Source organism: Molossus molossus, unplaced genomic scaffold, assembly GCF_014108415.1.
Source record: "Molossus molossus isolate mMolMol1 unplaced genomic scaffold, mMolMol1.p scaffold_m16_p_20, whole genome shotgun sequence".
Taxonomy (NCBI): Eukaryota; Metazoa; Chordata; class Mammalia; order Chiroptera; family Molossidae; genus Molossus; species Molossus molossus.
Genome location: NW_023425356.1, coordinates 48,596,215 through 48,604,122, shown reverse-complemented (window position 1 = coordinate 48,604,122; position 7,908 = coordinate 48,596,215). Strand labels below are relative to the sequence as shown.

The 7,908-nt window shown below is 42.6% G+C and overlaps 1 pseudogene; it reads right to left on the bottom strand.

Moving 5' to 3' along the window:
- Positions 1 to 1,250: 1,250 nt before the first annotated feature.
- LOC118637744 lies at positions 1,251 to 1,845 on the bottom strand (annotated as a pseudogene).
- Between the last annotated feature and the right edge of the window lie 6,063 nt (positions 1,846 to 7,908).

The following is a 7,908-nucleotide window of genomic DNA, read 5'->3' as shown; positions in this document are numbered from 1 at the left end:
CTAATCACATTGTTAATTTGGCGTGTGTGTGTGTGTGTATGTTTATTTCCTTTATTGATTTTAGAGAGAGAGGAAATGAAAAGGAGAGAGAGATAGAAACACTGATGAGAGAGAACATTGATTGGCCACCTCCTGCATGCTCCCCACAGGGGATCTGGCCTACAACCTGGGCATATGTCCTGACCGGGAATCGAACTGGTGACCTCTTGGTGCATGGGTCAACGCTCAACCACTGAGCCACACCAGCCGGACTATATATATATATTTTATATATATATACACATACACATATATGTATATATTTTTTAATTTTATTTTTGTTAGCGATGTTTCTCCTTTTTTTTCCCCATTGACACCCTTCTCTTCATCCCCCCCCCACCCTGTCCCCACCTTTGTTGTCTGTGTTCATTGGTTATGTGTAGATGCATATAAGTTCTGTGGTTTATCTCAACCCTCTCCTGAGGGTTGTCAGTCTGTACCCTACTTCCACATCTCTGGGTCTACCCAATTCCTCAGACTGTTATGTTCATTATATTCCACAAATAAGTGAGATCATGTGGTATTTGTCTTTTTCTGCTTGGCTTGTTTCACTTCGGATAATACTTTCCAGGTCCCTCCATGTCATCTCAAAGGATAAGAGATCTTTGTTTCTTACAGCTGCATAGTATTTCATTGTGTACATGTACCATAACTTTTTTATCCATTCGTCTACTGATGGACACTTGGGCTGTTTCCAGATCTTAGCTATTGTAAATAGTGCTGCTATGAACATGGGGGAACATATATTCTTTCTGATTGGTGTTTCAGGCTTCTTAGGGTATATTCCTAGAAGTGGGATCACTGAGTCAAATGGAAGTTCAATTTTAATTTTTTGAGTTAACACCATATTGTTTTCCATAATGACTGCACCAGTCTGCATTCCCACCAGCAGTGCACTAGAGTCCCCTTTTCTCCACACCCTCGCCAGCACTTGTTGTTTGATGATTTGTTGATAGTGGCCATTCTGACAGGTGTGAGGTGATACCTCACTGTTGTTTTAATTTGCATCTCTCTGATGATTAGTGATGTTGAGCATTTCTTCATATGTCTCTTGGCCATTTGTATGTACTGTTTGGAGAAGTATCTATTTAGCTCCTCTGCCCATTTTTTTAAATTGTTTAGTTTTTATTTCATATTCATAAACTTAACTCTGCAATCCAGCTAGACTTGGAAAGAGTAAAGAAAATATGGAACTCAATGAACTGCGGCAAGAGCATGAATATTATAGACATTCTAAGAAGATGGGGGTGAAGGGGTGGCTCTCCTGAGCTACAGAAGGAATGGTCTGGTAGTTAAGATAAAACACAAGTCAAATTTATGAGAGTTGTCCACAGTCAGCAATGGTGACCTTTTTGCTGGTCTTGCCATTCCTGGACCCAAAGCTCTCCATGGTTGTCACAGCATCCATGCCGTCTTTCACCTGACCACACACTTGCCATCCAACCACTCTGTCTTGGCAGTGCAGATGAAACACTGGGAACCATTTGTATTGGATCCAGCATTTGCCATGGACAAGATGCCAGGACCCGTGTGCTTCAGGATGAAATTCTCATCATCAAATTTCTCCCCATAGATGGACTTGCCGCCTGTGCCAGTATGGTGTGTGAAGTCACCACCCTGGCACATAAATCTCAGAACAATTCTGTGAAAGGAGGAAACTTTATAACCAAATCCTTTCTCCCTAGTGCTCAGAACATGAAAGTTTTCTGCCGTCTTTGGAACTTTGTCCGCAAACAGCTTGAAGGTGACATGGCCCAAGGGATCGCCATCGACGGCGATGTCGAAATACACGATGGGGTTCACCATGCCTAGGCTCCAGCGGTTCCGGTACAATGGTGTCTGCAAGGCGCTCTGCCCATTTTTAATTGGGTTTTTTGTCTTCCTTTTGTTGAGTTGTATGAGTACTCTATATATTTTGGAAATGAACCCCTTATATGCTGTATCATTGGCAATGATGCTCTCCCATACAGTGGGGTGCCTTTCCATTTATGTGTGTGTGTGTGTGTGTGTGTGTGTGTGTGTGTGTGTGGTATATGCCCCTAGCGGGAACCAAACCCAGGACTCTCTGGTCCGCAGGCCGATGCTCAACCACTGAGCCAAACTGGCCAGGGCTGCCTTTCCATTTTGATGGTTGTTTCTTTTTGCTGTGCAGAAGCTTTTTAGTTTGATGTAGTCCCATGTGTTCATTTTTCCCTTTGTTTCTGTTGCCTTAGTATATTTTTAATTTCTAAGATATCTTTTGTGTTCTCTGTTTATTCATTTATTTATTTTTTATCCTCACTCGAGGACATTTTTCCATTTTTTGTTCAGATAGAGTGGGAGGAAGAGAGAGAGAGAAACATCAATGTGAAAGGGACACATCAAGTGGTTGCCACCCACACGACCCCACCAGGGCCGGTGACAAACTGCAGCCGAGGTACGTGCCCTTAGTGAGAACTAAACCCGGATCTCTCTGGACTGCAGGCCGACACTCTAACTGCTGAGCCAAACCAGCCAGGGCTCTGTTTATTTTTTATATAGCATTTTGTTTTGTTTTGTTTTGTTTCGTTTTGTTTTGTTTTTAATGGGTGTCATATAATCTCTTACCTCTTGAAAGTTTTAGAGTTTATTTTTGTTTTTGGAAGTAGAAGTGAGCCAGCCAGTCTGCGTGGGCTCAGGAAACAAGTTACTAAAGCAAAAGAAGGGCCCTTGGACATTAGGAGAGAGAAAGGCAGTCATCGTGCCTGGGGAGAGGGAAGGGGGGAGAGGAAAGGTGCCTTTGGTGGTCTCCTAAGTGGAAGAGTAAGCCTGAAAGTTTTAGAGTTTTAAAAAGAGTTTTCTTCTTCCTCTGTTATCTCTGTTTTCTCTGGGTCCCTTTGTTCTGTTTGTTAGATTTAGGATGATTGGGCAGGAGCCAGCGGTTCACTGGAGGTCTCAGAATGTATTTTTTTTTCCTGGGGCTATTCAGTTTCTGTTCTGCAGAATCAGTTACTACTTCATCTGAGTTCAGATTTTCAAAAGCTTGTTGAAATTTTTTATCTGCTGCCCTTTCTTCTCCCATTCTGTTAATTGGGGGGGGGGGGGGCATCTTAGGCAGCAGAGGATATAAATTCATATGGTGAATCTACCATCATCAACCAGAATCTATTGGAAAAATGTAAAAGCTCTCAAAAATATAATTTTTAGATTATTTTTTTGATTGTCATGAACAGGGATAGCAAGATTTATAGAAATAGTCTTTACATCTCACTTTTAAGTTGTCTGTCTGATTAGCTCAGTTGGGCGTAGCATGGCAAAGTCATGCCAAGGTCACGAGTTTGATGTCCATCAAGGTCAGCGAGCCTTATTTAATTTCACAGACTCCGTCTTCTCCCCTGAACTCCCAGAGAAAGTCCAGCATGTGTTCCAGGTAGCTATAAAATAGGCAAGAAATAATCCAGCTGGCATTTGACTGCTGCTGTGAAGATTCTGTGTCCTCGGATAGCTCTGCAGCCTGCTGCTGCCACGCGGTTAAAGGAACAAAAAACACCGCGAGATGAGAGGGAAATGGCGAGAAAAGACAGACTTCTCACTATAAACCAGTTCACTTCTGGCGGGGGTGGGAATCAACCCTTCCCTCTTAGGCTGTTTCCCCAGAAGCAGACTTTTAGATGGTGATTTTGGAGGAAGTTTTCCTGAGGAGCCCTCTGGAGGACAAGACCTGTAAGGGAGTGAGGGTAGTGGGAAAAGTTGATCTTTGATGCAGTGACCACAGAGGCCTCAGCTGATACACACCAAGCTCTGGAGCTGGGACTTCCTCTGCAGTTGTCCCACCCTGAGGCAAGAGGCCACACCTTTATAACCTCCTATTGACCAGTCATTGGATGAGAACTACCCCCAGAAAGGGAGCATGAACTTCTGGGCACACGACTTGGGTGAAGTGGCTCTCATCAGGTGACAGCAATTTCCAGAGGGTTTTGAAGTTGGAGCCAGCAGTCAGTATGCCTGGCAATGTGAGTAGCAGACCACAGCATCCCTGGCATCCTTTATGCTCTGTAAACAACAGCCCCTGGCAAGGTCAAGAGCAGAAGTATTGATTCATTTTTTTAAAATATATCTTTATTGTTAAAAGTATTATATATATATATATATATATATATATATATATCTCCCCTTCCCCCCCATTGACCACTCCCACTCCCACCCCCCACCCCCATGCCTTCACTACACTATTGTCTGTGTCCAGTGCTTATGCATAAATGCATATAAGTTCTTTGGTTTATCTTTTCCCGACCCACCCCCCACTCCCTTCCCTCTGAGGTTCCTCAGTCTGTTCCCTGCTTCCAGGTCTCTGGATCTATTTTGTTCATCAGTTTATTTTGTTCATTAGATTCCACGTATAAGTGAGATCATGGGATACCTGCCTTTCTCTGACTGGCTTGTTGGTTTTTCCATTTCTCCTAGATCCTCATGGGGAGAAGAAAAGGTGCAGTTGATGGCAGAAGTGCGACTGTATTTGGAGTGAGAAGGAACAAAGGATCTGACCAGTCCGTTAATCAGATAATTAGCCTCCGGCACACAGAATGAATGCAGTGAATTCTCCAGGGTTTGAGTATTTTATTTTATGTCATTTTTGCACTTTGTGCCTTTTGAGTATATTTGCTTTAGTTAAAACTGATGCTTAGTTTTAAATATGAAGCCAAAGTTGCCATGTGTAGATTTATGGTGTTAAATTTGGGGAAAGTTCAAAGACCAAACTTTCAGGAGAAAGAAAACACTCAGAATGTATCTCAAATTTGGATAACACAGCACACAGAAAAGTAATATAAAAAGTTATCACAATGTTTCACTGTTTATGGAGGAAAAAGAAAATAGTGATGTCATACTAAAATAGCTGTCTTTAAGCATATATATATACAGAAACCCCTTTTATTAGTACATTATCTCAATATTTATAGCATTGATATATGGTACCGCCTAAACTTTAGGTTCCAAAATTGCATTTGGTTGTGGTCAGTAAAAATATTTTAGGAAAGTAGGCTATCAGCTTAAGTACTGCCATCTCCAGCCTTCCTCCCCCACCACCCTGCCATCTCTCGCTCCGCTCTCCCCAGGGAGGGTATATGTGCATTATCTCTAGCAATCACATTTTACTCCTTGGAAAAGGTAGAGACATTTAATAACATCTTTTTTTTAAATATGTTTTTATTGATTTTTTAGAGAGAGAGGGAGGGAGAAAGAGAGAGAGAAACATCGGCTGCCTCCTGCACACTCCTCACTGGGAATCGAACTGGGACCTCTCAGTCCATGGGACAACGCTCAGTCCACTGAGCCACACTGGTCAAACTAATAACATCTTTTGATGCATTTTGTGATTGCTATAAAGTCAGAAAGTTAGTATTTTCTAAGCAAAGATATATCAAAACCTTTCAAGACAAATAGCTACACGAAACAGTGGTTTCAAAACTGTAATTCTATTCTCTCAAGTTTCAAATCTGTGGATAACAGAAGGTAAAGGAAGAGAAGAGGCCTTCACAGCCTAAAAGTCTCTTTCTCAGTGTTGTTGGGAAACTGAAGAACATTAGTCAACTAACCCAAAACTTTAAAAGAGGGAGCGAGCCAGTTTCTGTCAGGTGGTGACTTAATGGGTTCAACACCACGCGACGTATTGTGAAGACAAGCAGTGCTGAGTCACGGGTAGCAAACAACGCTGAGTCACGGGTAGCAAACAACAGCCTGGATTCCAGCAGGCAGCCGGGTTCAGCGTCATGCGGCATCGAGAACAAAGGCACTTGGTTTGTCTGTATCACAATAAAGCCTGGAGTTGGTTTCAGCGGCATCTCAGAGACTCTTCGGGACACTGGAGGTTGGCCTCATCTGGTTCCTGCCCTGTGTCAACGAGGCTCCATCACCCAGAAAACCTTAGAGCTGTAAAATTCAAAAGGTACTTCCCTGCAAAGGAAGTCTTCCTTCCTCCTCTGTTCTCCAGCCTTCTCATTCCCTTCCCAGAGCCAGTGTTTCCAGTTCCTGATGTATTTGCCTCTAAGATATTCTAAAGTGGAGGTTTTGAAAATCCACACTTTGCTGTGTTTGCTGCCACCACCCTCTGTCACTTGGAATCAATATAATAACTTTGAAAATAAAGTTAGTCTTATGAGTTTATAGTAAAATTCTGCTGGCTCAGAACGTATCCCACCATTAAGCAGCACATGACTGTACTGTTATGTCAATTACATCTCAATTTTTTTTTGTTCCTCACCTGAGGATATTTTTTTTTCATTTATCCTGAGACAGAGTGGGAGGAACAGAGAGAGAGAGAGAGAGAGAGAGACCAATGTCAGAGAAACACATTGACTGGTTGCCTCCCACAGGACCCTGACCAGGGCCAGGGACTGAACTGCAATTGAGATACATGCCCTTGATCAGAATTGAACCCGCAACTCTTTTGTCTGTGGGCCAACGCTCTAACCACTGAGCCAAACTGGCCAGGGCAATTACCTCTCGATTTTATTTTATTTTTTTCCTTTATTTATTTATTTAAGAGAGCAAGGAAGTGAGAGGAAGAGATAGAAAAATCAGTGAGAGAGAACATCGATTGGCTGCCTCCTGCATGCCACCCACTGGGGATTGGGCCCACAACCTGGGCATGTGTCCTGACTGGGAATCGAAATGGCAGCCTCCTGGTGCCTGGGTCGATGCTCAACCACTGAGCCATACCAGCAGGACTACATCTCAATTTTAAAAATATAGCCCAGCTGGTGTGCCTCGGTGGTTGAGCTTTGACCCATGCACCAAGAGGTCACCACTTCGATTCCCAGTCAAGGCACATATCCAGGTTGTGGGCCCGATCCCCAGTGGGGCGCAGACAGGAGGCCGCCAATCAACGTTCTCTCTCATTGATATTTCTATCTCTCCCTCTCCCTTCCTCTCTCTCTAAAATCAATAAAGAAAAAAAACAAAAACAAAAACACCAAAAAACAGAAAAAGCAGTAATGGAGGAACAGAGAAACAACAAAACATTAAAAAAAGAATTGAGATTGTCAGAGACCTTCCTGTGTAACCACAGTGACTTCTTTGGGTACTGCTTTGTTTTCTCCTTCGCCAGGGACATCTGCAAATACTTCCCCTACTACTTTGACTATATTCATGTCACTGTCCTACCATGGACCATATCTGGTTTACAAACTTGAGATACAATTCATTTTTTGTCATATCCTAAAAGAACAAATCCGATTCACAAAATACTGAGAAGGAAAGCCAGCTTTTGCTAAAGATTTTATGGAAGGAAAAAGGTGAGGAGTTACAAGGCGTATCACACAACAAGTAACTTTGAAGTCCTAATTGAACATTTTTTAACCCTTCCCAAAATGCTACCAGCTACAAGGTCTCTCACCCTCTCCTAACCTTTCTTATACCCTCCTCTTAGAGTAATCTAGCATGTTTCAACTTCTCTAACTTACAATTGTCAATCTTCCCATAGAGTTTTGAAGCCTAACCTCTCTAAATGGGGTTAGCAAAGCAGGTCTGTCTTTAGTAAAGGATTCTCCTGCTCCCCTGCCTCTAATCATATTATTTATATTGTTACATTCCCAGTTCTCTTTTTCCAGGCCAAATCTCTCTTATGACCTCTTGTTCTCTATGCCTAGCTGCCACCTACCTTCTCTGCATGGATACTTCATTTGCTCATGTCTCAAATCAAACTTGCATTCTTTGCTGTCTTTCCAACTCTGTTCCTCTTCTGTGTTTTTTATTTCAGAAAACAGTACCACCCAAGTGCTCTAGGGCAGAACCAGGGATGATCCTCAACCCTTCCCTCCTTTCTCATACTCTCCATGTTGTCACTGCCTTCCTTGTAGCAGGCAGTCACCAAGTTCTACTGAGTCTGTATCCTAAGACATTTTCAATCTACTT